We start from the raw sequence: 19,908 nt of genomic DNA, 5'->3' as shown, positions 1-19,908 counted from the left end.
ACGCCCCCGCGTCACCCTCCGCCCCTCCCCCCGCGTCCCGATATTTGACTTGGGTGATCTGGTCACCCTAGTTTCATAGAAAGTTACTTGTTCACTTTTTAAGTTAGCTAAAGATGCAATAACATCACTATACGCATGTATTATCTGCATTTCTTAAAAGGAGGAGTGACTAATCACTCAGTCACACAATTCAGTTCAAAAATTTGATTCCAAATGGTCTTGGGTATAATTACAGGTTCTGTTGTTGCCTCAAACTTAAGCGAACTCAAACTTCTGACCGCTAAATATCACGGCACAACTTCAGGCTGTTGTGATGACAAAGACATGATACAATTATCTAAAGTATTAGCATAACTGATATATTATGGGTTCAGTTTACATAGTCCAGTGCAGCTGATACAGGAATGGTTTTGATTTCTCCCTGATCAATTTGTTCAGCCCCTTAAGAATTTTGGACCAAATTCTCAAAAACAGGCAGATACGTTGCACTTCTATGCTTGGACACAGAGGTTTGAGTGCTCCACTGATGTAAATCACATGCTGATTTGTACCATCTGTGGATCTGGTCCTGAGTGTGTTCAATACAAATTTGTGAGCATATTAATGGATAATTTGTTTGCAAGTACAATGATCCCTTTATGTCCCATTAGCTATTTTGTACTCACAATTTGTATATTTTTATGAGCACAATTGTCTCTCTAGTCTGCCTCCACACTTTTTTTAAAATCATAGTCCTTAATGTCTTATTTTTGGCTAGATTCAATATGCTGAGTTCAGCATGTTTTATGCAGAATGGAATTCTTTTCCTTGGAGCATGAAGTGAGCACCATAAATGACCTCTGTCATTTACACATTCGTGAAATAAAACAAAGGAAAAACATGCTCTTCTTTGGGGAACTGAACCTTTTGTTTTTCCTCACTTCTTTCAATCTGAGAATTTAACTTCATTTTTTTGTTTATGGTTCCAAGTTGTGTTAATGAAGTACTATCAACAAAATAGCGTGTGGAGTTCCTATGTAACAGAATTTTACTATAGGGTTTACTTCATTATTTGGCTGGGTAAATAAAGCAGTTGGCAGATGGATGGAAGAAAACAGAAAAGAAACATCCAATGAAAAGCACTGCCATTCCAGCAGTACTTATAACTTGATACTTATAAGTATGGTGAAAGAAAGAAATTGTGAAGCTTCAAGAAACAAAGTACTGTAAGAACACTATGTATTTTAAAGTAACGTTAGAGGCCTGACTTGCTCAAACCCGTAGGGAAACTCAAAGATCCAGCTGAAATTCCACCTTCATCCCATTTGGTTAACTTTTGTATTGGTTTTTAATTCTTATGTATCTTTGCTGTTAAGGATTCTTGCCAAGACTGGAAATGTAAATGTAAAATATAACAAATACTTCTACACCTATTTCAGTTCTGGGGGGCTTATATGTTATCCACCTACCTACGTTTTAATGTTCTTCTGTCACTTGTTGAACCTGATCTCTGCTTTAAGTAGCTGATGGACCTAATTTGAAACCTAAGATCCAAACATTTTGTGAGTGTTCAGACAAATCCAAATATTGCTAGTAGGCAGAATCTTAGTAAAATGGGATAAGCTAAACCCCTTATCCAAATGACCTGGAGTGTTTGGGTATTTGAAATCAAGAAACCAATTTTGCAGCTTGAGCCCCCCTCTGTATGAACATACTTAGCCCAGTAGCTGTTGAACAATGCTAGTATTGAAGTTAATACAAAAAATACATTGCTTTTATTTAAATAAATACAACTAGAGAACTAAGAAAATCATGGATGCAGAATACACTGTGTAAAATTCATGAGACTTTTTCAAATCACAGATCATCATGAGCCACAGCAAATATATATGTATGTAACTGGATATTGAAGCTGACATAAAGAACTCATGCTGACGTGGTGATGAAAGTAAGAGAGAGACCACTAACACGTCAAGATGTATTATAACTGTAACAAATTTTGTGTTATGTTTTGCACACACCCACTATCCCCAGCGAAGAGAAGCTGATTTAACTTGTGAAGCAGAAGCTGGCATCCTTGCTAATGGCTAGCTTACTTCTATATCCAGGTTCATTATTAAACTGACCAAAGCATTGCCTGGGTTTGATGGTCTGCTGACAACACAAGCACACGTGGCTTCTGCAAAGCATCACTGGAGCATTATCCAGTTTCTGCAGTGCTCTCTCGATCTCTCTCTGAGTGCCAGGAACACTTTTATCCAATTATTTGTGATTATCAGTTAGTGTTGTTTTCTTGATTATGCACCAAAAACAAAATGGAACTCTGTCAAGTATTACATACTCTAGTGTATGCCTTAAGATACACTCTTTACCCATAAAACAAAACATCCGTCAGAATAAGCTTTTCAAATTATTGCCCATAATGAACCTTTGTGCTGCAAGACATCCTTTGCCTTGAACTGTTACTCTCTTTTTTTTTTCTTTGAGGCGTCACAGAGGCTCTCTATCATTTCCTTGAGGTGTGGTGTGCGGTATCTGTTTATTGCCATGTTGTCATTTGAACACAGTTTGGCCAGGTACCCTTGTACAGGCTTGGGAATGGGAGGCTCACAGCATTACGTGTATTTCCCCGAAACACACTAGAGTCTGCTAAAAGCAGCAGGCTGAGGATAGATTAATCAAACTACAAAGCAACTTTGTGACTTGCAGTGAGAAAGGCCAGCTTCCTTTCTTAGGCTGCTGGTGTGATGTGATATAATTGGCAGTGAGGCAATTCTGGAGAAAACTGCTGAAATGGTGTTAAAAATCTGGCATTTTTTCCACTTTTCCCCCTCCTCAGAAAGCATGCATTGTATTTCTAAAGGCAAAATTCAGTCTGTTAACCACAATAACTGTTATTTAATCCTAACCTTGTTATGTAGGTCTGTTCCATCTTCAACTGCAGGTCCATTTGTAAAAGCAATTAAGGAAAAAGCTAAAGGTTGGCCAAGCCAGAGACTAGGAAGAGAGAATGCTGGCAAGCAAGTAAGTATCTGAATCCTGAGCTATGTTATTTTCCATGTTAGGTTAATAACACATTTTTTTCACTTCATTTTTTGAAATGAGAACACAAAGTATAAGGAAAAACTATAAGAAAAATAAAAACCTAAAAGAACCATTTTCTCTGCTCTTCACCTGAAGCCTGATTGCCATTGACTTCGAAGGGCTTTTATTCAGGCTCATGATGAAGTTTAGTTGAGTGGAAATAACACTGTGAGGAAGTAAACTCATTAGTCAATACATCGTTTCCTCAACTGGGAGAAGGGCACTGTAAAAATGTGTGCTTTGTATTGTGGTCTATTGCAGTTGGTTTCATGCGTAGTAAGAATGTCTTTGGAAGAGCCATGTAGGGAACTTTGACGATGCAGAAGCGCCAATAAATAGACACAGCTTTCCTTACATTCTAATTTTAATGCTTGCTAGGGACACTCCTGTGTAAAGCAAAAACTTTATCTCAGCTCACATAAGGTATGTTTTGTTTGTAATCTTAGGAGTTTAAAAAGACCAAATAGCCAAGTTTGGTACTTTACAAAAAAATTCCTTTCAGGCTGAGACTTATGCCTCAACTTTCAGTCTAGGATGGATTTTTATGAGCAATTTATAATCCAAATCAAAATAAGGACTTATAAAGGAAGTGCTGACACAAACTTAGAATGGGATCCAATAAAAATGCCATCTGGCTTCTGCAGTGCTGAAACCTGTGCAAGGCCACAACGTTCTTTCTTTCCTCCCTCCTCCCCCCTCCGCCCTGCCGGCCGTCCCATAAAAACTGTTTTCTTGGGCCTTACATGCATTTCTATGGTGCCAAACCTAACCAAAAAATACAGTAATCAAATTTAGCCTTTAATGACAATGATACAAATTGTGCTACTCCATGTGTTGTGCAACCTTTAATTGTATAATATGCAACATCATATTATCTTCCAAAGGGCAGGGAACAGCTTTCTGACACAGAAGGATAGGGAGAAAAATAAGATTTTATGAGTTTGGTGTCAATGAGTGACAGATGGGATGAGAGAAACAGATTTATTTTAATGCTATCTGTGCTTTAAAAAAAAAATCAAAATTGGGACCAATCTCCCTGCTTGTTCTCCAGCAAGCATTAGCTGTAGTGCAATGGAGATGTATGGGCAGGGAAGTGTCTTTATTAATGATTTGGTCAAGGATACTAAAAAAAAGTCTTGTCTCATCAGCATCCAAAAATGAAACCTGCCAAAACATTCTAATTTGGGATATTCTTACTCCCAATTATTTTACTATTTGCCAAAAAGAGCTTTTGAAATATTTGGCAGGGTTTTCCATCAGGAGACAAGAAAAGGAAACAGAATGAAGTGGAAAACAACCCCCCCACCATCAAAAAAACCCTTGAAAATAGCTATTCAGGTTATTTGATCCATTTATGAAAAGTTGATAACTCTCTAACTCAAGGCTGAGTGCTGCAATCGCGGGAGGGTCGGGGCGGGGGGTGGGGAGGTAGGCAGGAGGGGAGAAATAAAGCAATATGCATATTAAACTAACCAGCACCTAACTTTAAACATGTTTCTTGTTAGGGGATCTGCTTAAATACCATAGCAAACATGAGGAATAATGCCATTATACATTGAATAAATTACTAGAAGGACACTTTTGCAATCAGCTGCATGGTTGGTCAAGTATAATACACCAAAGAATATACTTGAGAAATATGACCAGCTCAGCCATGTTTAAATGACATTATCTTGAACTGGTTTAAAATGGTATTTTAAATGAGTTCATAGGCCAGTATGACGAAATCCCTAGATTTTTAAGAATGAATGACACATAGAGCATTTTATTTTGGGACGTACGTACTTGAGAATAATGGGACAAAGAACTGGGTTCTATTTACAGTTTTAGTACTTATTTCCTGTGTGACACTGAGCAAGACACAGTTCTGTACCTCAGTTTCCCCATCTATCCAATGAGAATAGCACATCTCTTGGGTACAAGAACTTGAAAAGTATGCCTGACAAGGGTGGTGGGAGGAGAAATTTATTCAGGGTTGGTGTTTTGGTATTCTTAGATGGTAAGTACTATAGAAGTGCAAATTAAGTGCTTTGCAATATTTGTCAGGTAGTGAATCTGAATCTAACAATGTATGTACTTGCAATTTGATTAATCTTTGATTTCATTCTTCATTTGCTCTTCTCAAACAATTTATAAGGGAAATTACATGGGATGTGACTTAAATATAAAATTGGCATAAAGGAAGTCAAGAGAAACACAAAACTAGAGTCTCTCTTGTGCCAAACAAAACTGACAGGAAGCATTGAGTTTGCAACTGGCATAGTGTTTCCTAATAGCCCCTAAACCAGTGTAGGATTGTCATAGTGGAATTCCAGGGAGGCCTCTTTCTTCCTCTGACATGCATCCTCTTTCCCCCACCACACCACTGTATGTCAAACAGGAGGTGGGAGGGGCAACACATCTCTGTATCCAACACATCTGTGCTGGAAGAGAACTTTCCTTGCAACAGAAGAATTGTCTGCTGGCCAGTTTCCATTAACTTGTACCTCCTGAGTGGTGTAAGAGGGTCAGAAACTGATTAGTGAATCCAGCTCATGAATTCTTGAACTCAGACCTTGGCAGGGAAAATGGAAGAGGAACTGATTTTTAAAATGTGTTTTTAAAATGCATTTATTCGTAGTTTTAAAAACTTCAGAGATACTGTGTTACTGAGTTGGGATTTTAAACATATGGTTGGATTTTTTAAAAAACAAATTGTAGTTCGCCTAAATAAAAAAAATGTTCTCAAGACCTGTCTGAATCAGATCTTTGATTTGACATGTTGTGTCAGAATTCTGAAATGGAAGAAAAATGTCTTTCTAATTAGGCCAGAAAGCCCTAGAACTAACATGCTCCATCATTTGCTGGTCATTTCCCAAGCTCTTGCAAAGGGAAGAGTAGAAGAAGGGCCTAGAGTAAGGGTTATCAAACTTTTCCATAACATGATCACAACTTACAAGAACGATTGCATTATTGATCAGCTTCCCATTTACTTCATTCTTGCTTGGACCACCTCTTTTCCCACTTACAATCATATAACTTCCCTATTGGGGTAACCACAATAATTGCTTATGTTTGGAGGGAAGATATTATGGAGAGGATGTAGAGTCTTTTAAAATGTCTATTAATATGATTAATATTAATCATCTGTCTGTCATTTGGCATTGTTTGCCAGATGCAGAAAAGAAACCTGCAGTGAAATACAAAAATAGAATTGTCCTCTTCTCCAGTATGGTGTTTAATTCTCTAGTGACCAGTCTCTAGTGACAATCTGATTTCTGTGCTTCAGCTAGAGATGGGTGTCAGCCACAACCCCATATCCCAACATCAGGAAATAGTAGATCCAGAGCTGAACCTTTCAGCTTGATCCCATCTCTAATATAAGCAGAGAACAGATTCACTTTTTAAATGGTCCAGTGCCTGTTTCTTCATTTGCCCGTGATGTGCTATAGGGAGCTCTCTGCAGCTTCTGGGAGCCCCTTGTTAAATTTTTGCCAACAGGATGTTGATAAACTTCCCTGCCAGAATGTTGCTGTTTGTATAGTGGCTACACCTATCCACTAGTCCTGAGTTAAGGTGACCAGATGTTCCGATTTTTGGGTCTTTTTCTTATTTAGGTCTCCTATTACCATCCCCCCCGCAACCACTCCCTGTCACCCTACCCTGGGTTGGTTTTATTATTTTATTTATGATTTTATATAGCTACATAGATGTTCACAGTACTTTAGAAAACCTAGAATAAGACAAGCTCCTTGCCCTAAAGAACTTGCAATCAAAGGCTCTGATCTTGTAGTGGGATCAATTAGCACAGACTCCATTACCTGATACAGAATCCATTGAGGTCAGTGGGACTCTCCACAAGCAAAGGAATCTGCACTAGCAGAGTGATACAGGATCAGGGCCTAATATTCTAATAATGTAACATAGCTCAAGAGGTTTTTGGCAAGCTTAACGGTATAAAGCCTAAATCCTGGCCTATGACACAGTTATAACCACTGTCATTCGTGGTATGGTACTAACAAATCTGCTTTGTGGCATCTGGAAGGCTGTAAATCTTTCTAAAAAAAAAAAAAAAAATAGAGCATGCAGTTATATATCTGCATGAACAAGGCTGGTCTAATTTTGCTGGGCTTCAACATCCTGAGTTGAGTAATGAGAAAACATGTAGGACTGCAAATAAAAGGGTTTGAGAAAAGGGATTTTTTTTTACACAAAATATTTTCTAATTTTCTCCTCATTCTGGCACCAATATAAATGTGTAAATGAGTCCAAGAAAAATATGAAATATCCAAATGTTAGTTAACATAAGACATGTAGGTCCCAAATTCCCAACCAGATATATCATATGTCATAGTTTGCATTTGCTGTCCATGCAATGGAAAATAGTAAGGGTTGCAAAGCCTAGATTATTCTTAGTAAGGATTATTCAAGTTTTTTCAGACCTCCATCTCCAATGGGATTTGTAGATTCTCAGAACTTCTGAAAATAAGGTCACTTTTCTTTAGCAGCATAAATATGGATTTAAGAGCCTGACTTCAGGTGCCTGAGTCTGAAAATTTTAGCCAGTCTAAAATTTGCAATTTATAATTTTGGATGGAGTTGAGATTTCTTTTGTCCATATTCTGAAGTTATATAATTTTAAAAATCATTATTCCTACTCACTTGGCAATTGTTGGCTTGAGGGCATGAATTAATGAAGGTTTATAGGTAGAAAAATAATTGGTATAATTTATTTCTTATAGTTGTAAAATTCAAATGAGTCAAGCATCAATAGTGGGCTACATCTGAGTTGTGTTTTAAGCCATCTTAATGCCTCTTTGATTCTGGGAATAGATGGTAATCAGTCAGATCCCCAGCTAAAGTTAGAGAAGTCACTGGGGTGCTCTAATTTGCCCTTTGTCTGTCTGTGTCCCAGTAAGGAGATCTGGAAGCCTAAGGTAGCTGAAGATAGGGACTCCTGGCTGTGGTCTTTTCCCAGTCCATGCCTACTACACCCATAGAAGGCAAGTGGCATAAGAGATACTACAGGAGCTCTACATCATGCACGGATTCTTGTACACAGGGGGAGTCCTTCACCAATCACACTTAAAGCTGGCATTGAGACTGCTTTGTGCCATCAGCATCACAGATGCTGTCTGCCAGCTCTGAAATGGAGGGATGTGTATGAATCAGCTACTGGTGTGGCTATTAGATCCATATAAACCCCTACAAAAGGGGCATAGAGGTGCAGCAACTACTGCTGTAGACCATGCTCTGGAAGAGTAACCATAGACAGGCTGCATTGAAGCTCCATAGTCTTCCCCTCTGTGGAGGGGATGGATTTTGTCCCCCCCACCCACTCAAATTCCTGCTTAAGACTCAATCCTACAAAGACTTAGTGTGTGCTTAACTTTTCCAAGTGGGAGAAGTCCCATTAACTTCAATAGAACTACTCTTTGCAGGACTGGGTCTTAGTTTCCTGCACTAAGCCCATTACCTCAGGCTTTGTCCTGGGAGGGTAAATTTCACCCTCTCTACACAAGAGTGAAGGAAATTACTTTAAATAAAAAGAGAGGTTTTTTTACTGATACATTTCTGGGGAATTATGTGCCTTTATATGCAGTCATGAATGCAGGTGTCATCCTTCAGGGTTCAAGCCAATCTCTAAAATTAGACATTTGGGGGGTTGATTATGCTACAGATGCCTAGCATATGGTTATTTACATAATCTTTTGAAGCTTCTGGTGCTGGCCACTGTCAGAGACAGGGTTACTGGACTAGATGGACTAGTCTGATCCAGTGTAGTTGTTCCTAAAGCAGTCAATACATTTCACTTAAAAGCAATTGCTGAGAACTTGAAAGATTTATCTGGGCTGATTTCTAACTGCCTTACCTTCTCTTTCTTGTTCTGTTTCAAGCTCCTCATAGTAGTGAACATCTAAACTTTAAAGCAATGGTGCTGAAACTGTTCCTGTTGCGCTCGCTCCCCCTTCCCAGTAATGGAATCTGTCCACGCTCCTCCTCTACTACTGCATGGTTGGCTCACCAGAGGAGCTTGGGCTGAAGGTGGAACTGGGGATGGGGAAGGAGAGGGAATGAATGCAGAGCTGGGCTGGAATGCAGCTGTGGCTGGGGCAGAGCAGGGCTTGGTTGTACTCACTCCCTCCCCCTGGCACGGCTGGCCCAGGCTCCTCCGTGTGCCTCCCGAACCTTCCTCCACATGCCCCTAGCAGGGCATGTCCTACATTCAGTGATCACTGCTTTAAATTGTGCAGCCTCCTCCTGCAGTTGTTCTGCATGTGAAACGTCCTTTGATTTCAACAGGAGTTTGGCATGGATGTGGGATTCATCCCTATTCTTGTCAAAACTAATGGTTTGGGTGTGGGGTTAACCTTGAGGTTATAAAGGGAACAGGAACATAGGAAGGAGAGAGTGAGGCAGAGGACAGGCCACTGTTGTGTTATACTGTAGTAAAAATAATTTATTTCAACTGCATATTTATTAAAATAATATTTTTAATATTGCTCCTAAATCTTAATGGCCAGATCCTCAGCTGCCATAAATCTCTGTTAACCCATCTGAGGATATAACCCTAAATTTTAATAACCATGGAAACTAACTGATTTCCAAAGGAACTGAACCACTGTTGCGCCTACTGATTTTAATGGGATTTGCAGTTGCACAAATGAGGATATACTATTGATTGTGCCACGACCAGGTCTTCTGAATTTATTTGCATACTGCTTTGATTACAATCAGGCTCCTGTTGTTAGTGAGTTTCCCTAGAGTAAGAAATTATGGCATATGTGACTGTGCCTGTAGTGGCTGAGCTTCCAAGACAGAGAATCGGGGACATGCATTGTGAAGTTTTCTTACGCACAACTGGTTGAAATGGGCACACAATAAAGAAGAGCTCTTGCAAGCTTCTTAAACACAGGCTGACCACTGATAGCAGGAGTAAAAAGGACTAAGAAAATAACCCGAGTGGAAGCATGGACCTGTTAAGGGGGTCTCACATATGATCATCTTTTTCATAAAAAGGGTAAGTAGAACTCACTTGGGCGTTTGCTAGAGTATATGTCAATGTTTTGGGATATTTCTATTGCACTGTATAGTACATCATCATGTTCTGTAACTCCCTGGTCTTCTCTGATTTTAGGCAAAACGTCAAAACTGTAAACGTGTTCAGTCATATGACAATCAGGCTAGTACATTTTAGAAATGCAAACCATATTTCAAAGGAAACTGAAAGATGAGAAGACAGTATGGAGCTAAATCCAAGTCTGTATTTGAGACTTGCCAGGTTTTTTTTTTTCCTTGTTTGTTTTGTTTTTTTGGCAACCCCACTTTTTTTTCCTCTTTGCTCCTTGGTTTTCTAGGTGAAGATCTCCACACTTAGATTTCCAGCTGTGTGTGTGGTGGTGTGGGCAAACAAGAATGCCTCTTTCCTTGCTTGCCTGTCTCTGGCATTGCTCGTATAGGACATCGTTTTATATAGTGCACATGCAGGAGTATAGACAGAGTTTATCCTTTTCTCTCTCCTGACTGCAAGGAAGGTGCTGAATTTGTGACTGTTCAATATGGGTGAATATAGGATTTATAATTACAACATAATGGCTGAGAATGAGAGGCGTATGAAAGGTATTCAAGAGCAGTTGACATCACATGGAAAACTTTTAAAGCCATTCTGTATAGAAAAAATCCTGCCTGTCATGCATCATCCATTTTCTCTCTCTCACTATTTTTTCCCCTTCCTTTCCTTATTTTATTATCACAGACAAATACAAAGGACATTTACAGGAAAACAGGATCTATCTCTCTTAAGCTTTCATGGGCTCCTGCTGCTAATGCATTTTAAGGATTATCACTCACAGTGGAGGAGAAACAGCAGGAAATTATGAACTTTTAATAAATAAATATCCTGTTTTCATGCAAATATTCTTAGTAACACAAAACAAAACGGAAAAAGAAATCCAGCCAATGTGTTATACAAGCCGAAATGTCATTAAACATGATGGATTTCAAAATTTTCCATGACATCTAAGAAAGCTTCAAGTGTCTCCAGACTTTTCAAAGTCACTGCTTTGGATGGTTTCAGGCCCTTAGCCAGGATAGAGGGCCAGATCATCCCTTCTTGTGGAAATGATAGTTGGAGGAGAGTCTGGAAACTCTGCAAGGTTCTTGGCAATTAGTTTGCTCCATGCTTTCTCTTTAAGAAGGAATTCTGACCTTATGGAGGTGACAAGTGGTGTGGTTTGGAATCATTTAGAAGCCCTTGAATTCATGCTGTCACTAGGTATCCTTCCATTACCCCCCTCTGCAACCATAAAAAGTGCCTGTGTCCTACTAGCTTAGAAGGGCCAAGCAGGTGCAGAGAGGGAGCCAGTGATTCTTCTAGCAGTATTATTATTCAAGCAGAATTGCATGAGCTCCCCAGGAAAACATCCTATGAAAAAATGCTGCTCCCTAGCTCTGCCTACTTCTTGCTCTCCTGACTTACTGAGCCTCAGTTTGCACCCACCTGCATCCAGCAGTTCAGTTGCATCAGAAAGACTCACCTCTGGGGGAGAGTAATTTCAGTACTGTGCACAGTTTGGCACATGTGTTTTACAGTCCAAGCTATGAGAATATTTGGCCCAGACTCAGATTTGAACTTAATGGCTGGTCTATATCTCGATAATGAGTCAAACAAAAACTTAGCTCAGGAAACCGCTTGAACTGTAGGAACATTGAGATTCAGATCTAAAATTTGAAGCTGGCTTCTAGTGTGGTGCTTAACCAAAAACTGGCTCTGACAATCCTCATTGTGTGTGTGTGTGGGGGAGTTTGGATCTGAACTTTGTAGCTTGGAATCCTCTGTTTTCTGGTGGTTGCCCTCATGGGACATGCACTCTGCATGGAGCTTGTACCCAGGGCCGCCGAGAGCGGGTTCGGGCCCCGGTGAAAAAAAATTTTCTGGTCCCCCAGCAAGGACAGACCGGCTAAACAGGGCCAACAGAGGGGGGGCTGGAAGCCAGGGAGCTGGGCCTGGAATTTTTTTGGGCCCCCCAGCAAGAGCAGACCCGCTAAACAGGGCCAACGAGTGGGGGGAAGCTGGGGAAGCTGGGCCCCGGAGCCCCTTCCGGACCACCGGGCCCCGGTAATTTGTACCGGCTTCCCCCACTCTCATCGGCCCTGCTTGTACTGATGCTGAACACTGACTTTGGCATGGGAATATTTGTATCTGCTGAAGTGGTTAGCTATTAAGTTACTCTGGAACACCAGTGCTTCCCCATGAAAATTCCAAGGGACAGATTTAATTCATTGGTGATGTATCCGCATTACTCTGTGTAAATTCGTACATATGTTTATTGAAGTTCATTAAATTGACAGGAAGTTTTTCAAAAATATCCATTCATTGGTAGGATAGAAACATACAAGTCAATTCCACTCCCTTGAGATGATCTCATGATGGGCATGTCAAATAGGATCTCACCAAATGCGAGGAGATATCCATGTCATCTCTGTGTTATGTTCTTCATTATGCAATAATGTAGCTCTGGTGGTTTGTATTATACTTGAAGATAGGAAAATCAATTATAAATAAAATAGGAAATTGCCTGCTAGCACCTGAAACCTTCAACCATTTGTAGTACTAAACTCAAAGGAATTCTTTATAAGGTTTTGGATTTTTGGGTAGTCACTTTTCAATTTTTAGACCAGTTCCTGTGAAAATGTGACCTAAATACATACTGCCAGTTGCCTCTTGAAATGCTACAAGTGCACCTGGATAATCTCCTAGCTCTAGAAAAATGGTTTAATATTATTACTGTGAAGATACTTCTATAAAATGACCCTCATTCAATCCCTTGGCTTCTAGCTTTCATCCTGCTGAGGAGAAGCCCACATTTGTTCAAATTCCTACAAATCAGTCTCTCTCTCTGACATGTTAATGTTAAGATTGACATTTAAAAAAGGTTTCTCAGTGTTATCCCATCTGGTAGGGTATAGTCATTTTAAAAAGTGCTTGGAAGCATTTCCTTAGCCATTTTATATCTATAAAAACATACTGATCTCTAAAGTTTCAAGACAAAATAACTTGGGACAAAGAACCCCTTTTACAATCTACATTTTCTTTTACAGCTTTTCACTTGACGTTTGGATATTTTATTTTACAATTCTGATGCTGGCAGACCTTTCTCTCACTTTTTAAAAAGCTATAAAATTCAAATATTCTCCTGAAGAATTTATTTTTAAGTAGTTTGTTTAAATTCTGCAGTATAGTTTCCCACTTAGCATAAGGAGACAGCAGATTCTGACTGCTGAACACATACAGTATCTTCAGTAGAAGATGTTGACATGCAGCACACAATTTTGTTGTCTACCTCATTTTTTTGGAAAATGTTTTTTAAAGAATTTTTCTTACAGCATGTCAGTACAACAGAGGGTACTGCATGCTTTCAAAATTCAAATAAAACACATAAGTTCAAGTTAACTTAAATATTAGTCAAATAAACATTTAATTAGGAATGAGTAAAACATTATACCTGTGTGAAAATAAATATAAAGCATCTGTTGCATAATTCATGTAACAGGAGCTATATTATATATAATTTCTGGTTTTATATATAGAGAGAAAGTTTTATGTGAAATTGCATGGTACGCCTTAAAGGGACAGGATGCTCTAAAAAATAAATTGAATTTTTTTGCCACCAGATATCTCCCCAGACATCATTGCATAAGCAGAGCCCACATTGTAATTCTATGGTGCCACAGGTATTCTTCCACCTCAGTGTGCTACCCTGATCCATCTTAGTACTTGGTTTTCTTATAGAGAAAGAAACAACTTCCTCTGTTGCCGTTTATGTTCTCAGATAATCTCTCAGCTGAGAGTAGTCACACAATAGTATACATCACAGTAGATGGCATCTACTTCTTCCCACTCAGAGTTCAAATATGCTACTCACATGGTCCCTAAGTCTCCACTCTGCTGATTCAGTTGCAATCATATAGCTAGATATCTAACAGGAGATTTTCAAAGGCACAGTTCAGAGTTAGATGCCCTTCTTTCATCAAATTTCAATGGGAGATGGGTGTTTAACTGTCGTTTGGGCTTTTGAAAGTTATCCCCCTAAATTCTAGCCTTTTCACTGACAATTAATTACTGGTGAAAGATGTTATATCTTCCCCCTACCGCCAGTTTTAAAACTCAGGCCCAACAATCTTAACAAATCATGAATTTGTCATGAACTTTATCACAAACGGTTATTTTCCCAAATATTTGTACTGGATGGGATTTATTAGCTATTGTTTGGTATCGTTTATTATTTGTCTTCCGGTAACTGGAAAAAATATTCCTAATATCCTTCCATTTAGAGAGCAAAATGCCTTTTTGACAGGTTGAAAATGAAGACTATGGATGCTTTGGTATAAGAATCTGGAAAGAATTTGTTTGTTCCCCGCTCTTACACTACTGGTAATACATAGGTTCTTTTGATTTCCAATTTAATTTGCATCTGCCAGCTTCAGTCTTGAGGGATAATGGTCCTGGTATCTATATTTGGGACTGACACTGATCCCACTGTCAATCGTAGAAATCATGAGTAACTCCCTGAAGTCAAATGGATTCAGTGAGACCAGAATTAGGCTCTTGGGGAAGAGCTACCTGCCTTTGGTATTGTTTTTCACAACTGTGAGGTCTTCTACTAGCATTTAATTTCTGCTTAGAGAGCTATAACAAATTAACTTGTAGTTTTGATTGATCTGCTCTCTAATAGTTGTTACACTGGTTTCCTTGAGCCCATTCAAGTTTTTTTAAGCACTATTGGTTCATGATTTGGGTTGTTAATATGACAGTCCTGCCTGTTTGCATGGTCTGGCAGGGATGATGTTCAGGAATGCAGAGTGGTTTGGGCAGGTTTTGATTCAGGTCATCTAATATCTGCCTCTTTCTTGCTCCTGTTTTCTGAGTATTTGGGAAAGTTCCCCATTATCTGCAATCACACTGTGAGATAGGGCTTAGGTGTTCGATGCAGGGAGTGGCAGTAGTAGTGTCACCATAGTGTGTCCAACTCCAGATCTTTATTCACCATACAACAGACTTCTGCCTTTTGAAAATGTCAAACCAAATAAAAATTCAAATATTTTTGCAAGAAAGGATTCCCAGAAAAATTCTATTTTCTGAGAACCAAAATGGAATTTTCATGGGTAAAAAACCTCACTTCTTCAGATGCATGGAGTGAGGTTTTTTACCCACGAAAGCTTATGCCCAAATAAATCTGTTAGTCTTTAAGGTGCCACCGGACTCCTTGTTGTTTTTGTGGATCCAGACTAATGGAGCTACCCCCTGAAAAATGGAATTTTGTTGCTTGCTTTGAAGGCTCTTTATAATTTTTCTCCTTGTAGGCAAAAAAAAAAGAAGTTGACAAGAACCTTCTAGGTGGGCAGTTGGGAAGCCATCATTTTGATTTTCCTGACAGAAATTTGTGGGGGGGGGGGGAGGGGGGGATTCTGAAAAATTGAAATTTTCCTCAGGGGATATTTCTGCAAAAAGGGCGTTTTCTGTTGGAAAATTATTCTGACAGAAAATTCCCAACGAGTTCTGCTTATGACCCTGCATGCAAAATGGAAACAAAAATTACACAGTCATAAGAACTCATATACTTGCAGTATTAGTTAATATCATTATCTATTTTGCTTCAGGTGATACATTAAAATTGTGGTACAGTCACAATTAATAAATAGTAAATTCTACCCTAATAAATGGCATACATATGGCAGCCATAGGAGGATTGGGGCAGGACTTCCTTTCTTTTGCATTTCTACTTGTTACAGGTGGAGAGTCTGGATGTCTAACTGAACTTTCTGATCTTCTTTGGTCTGCAAAATTGGGCTGTAAACTTCTTGAGAACAGGGAGATTTATGTGAGATTTCTGATATTTCCTGATGACCTTCAAGGGTAGGGGACAGTAAGAAGGGAGAGAATGATCAGGGAGCGGGGGGGGGGGGAAATGTTGCATCCAGCGGCCTTCCCTGATATTTTGTTCTGTTAGTTTTTTTATCCCAATTTTAAATGGAGAAAACAGTTTAGAAAATTCAACTGAGCTCTTTCAAACTTGAAAAAAAGCTTTGATTTGGATTTTGATCAAAGGCTTACTTTGAGAGCAAGATTTGTATACATTTAAATAGCCCAGTTGCTCACAAGAATAGAATAAACATACAGGCCAATTTAAAAAAAATGGTGCAAAAACCTAGGCTCCTAAATCTACATTTAGGTACTAAAATAACTGGTGGGGATTTTCAAAGGTACTATAAAATCACATTGCTTTTAGTAGGAGCTGTTGAGTAGCCACAGAAAACTGCCTAATGATAATGGAGATGAAATTAATTTACATTTCTTGTTCATTTTCTGATAAATGCATACACAAAACCCCACCTCACTAATTTCTGCAACTTCTATTCTGTTACTGTTACCCTGGTCTTCCCATTAGCCTCTCCATTGTATTCTACATCAAAAGATACATTTAAAATTTCAATTTGCATTTGATATCAATGGGAATTTGTCCAGTTCTATAATCATATGTAACATATGTTTTCATTCTGGAATGAGAGCACTTTTCACGTATGATAAAGAACCTGATGGCTAACATCAATGAACAAGGTAAAAGTTAGAAGTTGGCACTATTGAACTTGAGGTCTGAGAAATATCTGGAGGAAAACCAATGTTCTTATATCCCACTAAATTACAGTCAGTATGCTCAGCCTCCTGGTCTTTTTCATCATGTTTTGCTTTGCAAAAACCTGGCTTATACTTGCAGACATGCAGAAACAATAGACTGAAATGGATGTATTGTATGTTGCTAAAACTATTTCTTGGATGCCTTGAAAGTATATGTTTCCTTGGGCTTATCATTAGAAATTCCTGTTCTTTTGGTTGCATCGTCAAGCAATCGCAGAAGTTATGGATGGAAAGTTCTTTCAAGTCATATCATCCTTCTGCCACTACGGGTGCAGAATTTTTTCCATACAGCATATTTCTCATGCTTTAGGTAGTCTAGTTTTAAATATCTCAGTGGATGAGGTTTCTTTCATTTCTCTTGTTATTGTTAAAAACTAACAAAGAATATAACAATTTAGTGCTGAGTGAATTTTTTTCACCTCCCCTCGCCAAAAAATTAAAAAAAAAATACAGATTTGGGTTGACCAAAACATTACACAAATCATAATGAGTTTGCTGAATTGTTTCAAATGGAGAAAACTAACACAATTTTACAATATATACACATTTCATTCAACATTTTCTGAACTAAACGTTTTGTTGTTTTCAAGTTGAAATGACTTTTCATTTTGAATTTTACTTTTTCTTTTTTTAAAATAAACCCCTCAAATGAAAAAAACATTTTCTTCAGCCCAGAACAATTTAAAAAATATTCAGTTCAGCCACTGAACCAAAACATCAGTTATTTGTACAGCTCTAATTCCAATATCTGAGTTTTTAATTTTTCCTTCCTGGGGTCCCAAGTTGTAAGAAGGTGCCCTAACTCTCATGGTCTCTACACTTAGCATCTTTTGTCAGATGTTTTCTCAAGGGACCAAAGGAGTGTGTATCCAAAAGGATACAATATAATCATAAAGCAGACATACATATTTGTCAGGACCTGGTAGAAGATCACTGGTTTGTCATCAATTGTATCAATTGTGCTCAGTATCTAACTAACTTCTTTTGTGTATCCAACTCTAAATAACTAAAGGTTTCAGAGTAGCAGCCGTGTTAGTCTGTATCCGCAAAAAGAAGAACAGGAGTACTTGTGGCACCTTAGAGACTAACAAATTTATTAGAGCATAAGCTTTCGTGGACTACAGCCCACTTCTTCGGATGCATATAGAATGGAACATATATTGAGGAGATATATATACACACATACAGAGAGCATAAACAGGTGGGAGTTGTCTTACCAACTCTGAGAGGCCAATTAATTAAGAGAAAAAAAACTTTTGAAGTGATAATCAAGATAGCCCAGTACAGACAGTTTGATAAGAAGTGTGAGCATACTTACAAGGGGAGATAGAATCAATGTTTGTAATGGCACAGCCATTCCCAGTCCTTATTCAAACTGGAGTTGATTGTGTCTAGTTTGCATATCAATTCTAGCTCAGCATCCCCACTTTGAACTTTAGGGTACAAATGTAGGGGCCTGCATGAAAACTTCTAAGCTTAACTACCAGCTTAGCTCTGGTTCCGCTGCCACCATTTCAATTTTTCCCTCGCTGGGAAGCCTTGAAAAACCTTCACCAATTCCCTGGTGAATACAGATCCAAACACCTTGGATTTTAAAACAAGGAGAAATTAACTAGAAATTAAGAGCTGCTGAGCTAGAATTGATATGCAAACTAGACACAATCAACTCCGGTTTGAATAAGGACTGGGAATGGCTGAGCCATTACAAACATTGATTCTATCTCCCCTTGTAAGTATGCTCACACTTCTTATCAAACTGTCTGTACTGGGCTATCTTGATTATCACTTCAAAAGTTTTTTTTCTCTTAATTAATTGGCCTCTCAGAGTTGGTAAGACAACTCCCACCTGTTTATGCTCTCTGTATGTGTGTATATATATCTCCTCAATATATGTTCCATTCTATATGCATCCAAAGAAGTGGGCTGTAGTCCACGAAAGCTTATGCTCTAATAAATTTGTTAGTCTCTAAGGTGCCACAAGTACTCCTGTTCTTCTAAATAACTAAAATAATTCTACTATGTAATTTTCCATGAAAAATGGGATTTATAAATGTTAAGTAGTAGCCTCAAAAAATCCTTTGATGTATCGATGCTGCCAGCTTTGCCTTAGAGAAATATAATAGTATATACAGTAACCCTTATACTTCCCAATATTAATTAATTATAGGGATATTTAATATCATAAATTCTGTTGGACTGTTACTTAGTTTTATCCAGCATTATCTAAAGCAGCTTGCTCCTTTAGGGTAAATATTATCCACGTTTTACAAGGAATACCTAGGAACCGCCCCCACATCCTATCCATTTGTAAGTGGCATAGGATGCTTAATTAGTCAAGAGGCTACAGTAGACCTTGCAGAGTTCATCTACCTCAACTCTATGTCCCTGGGTGGGGAGGTTTCTTTCCCTGCTTCAACATTTAGCCCAACTATGAGGGCTGGGAACTGGATTCAAGACCTACCTTTTTCTCTAGCAGTTCTCTCCTTTATCAGCATTTGCCTGGAGGAGGAAAAAAGAGAGAACATCAACAAAGCTATTAATACTATTGATTGCACCTTTTGACTTTCTTTTGATCTCGACCAAAGCTACTGCAAAATGTATTTACAAGCAGTACCACCCCGTCAACGTGGATTTTGGTCCAGATCCATCAGGTGTACCCTAGAGAAGAGAGGTTAAAAAGCAGACATCCTGACCTCGAAGCCAAAAACAGCTGATGTCTTTCAAGATCAGCCAGGCAAACATTTCTATTCATCAATAGAACAGTCATCCAGATGCATGTGCATGTACAGTGGATTACAGGCTCCATTCTCATACAGCAAGTGTTGGTGGCAAACTGGCAACAGAAAACTTCCAACTCTCTGATATTTGCTGTCTGTCTTCATCTTCTGACACTTAACAGAGGCAGCATTTTCTTCACATTTTCAGGAGCCAATTCAAAGTGTTCCTATTTCTTTACCAACCACCATCACTCCAATTTCATGAAGATTCCACTGACAGCTGCAAACATTAAAGCAAAATTCAGTGGCATGAGAATGTGGAAAAAATGAAAAATAATATTTACAACAACTCTGAGGAGAAAACAAAATGGACATAATGCAAGAGAAGCATGGATGCATACTTGTAGCTATCTCTGAATCAATGAAATTTGTGCATATGAGCTTTATTGTTTA

Source organism: Trachemys scripta, chromosome 5, assembly GCF_013100865.1.
Source record: "Trachemys scripta elegans isolate TJP31775 chromosome 5, CAS_Tse_1.0, whole genome shotgun sequence".
Classification (NCBI taxonomy): domain Eukaryota; kingdom Metazoa; phylum Chordata; order Testudines; family Emydidae; genus Trachemys; species Trachemys scripta.
This window is presented reverse-complemented; position numbering follows the sequence as displayed.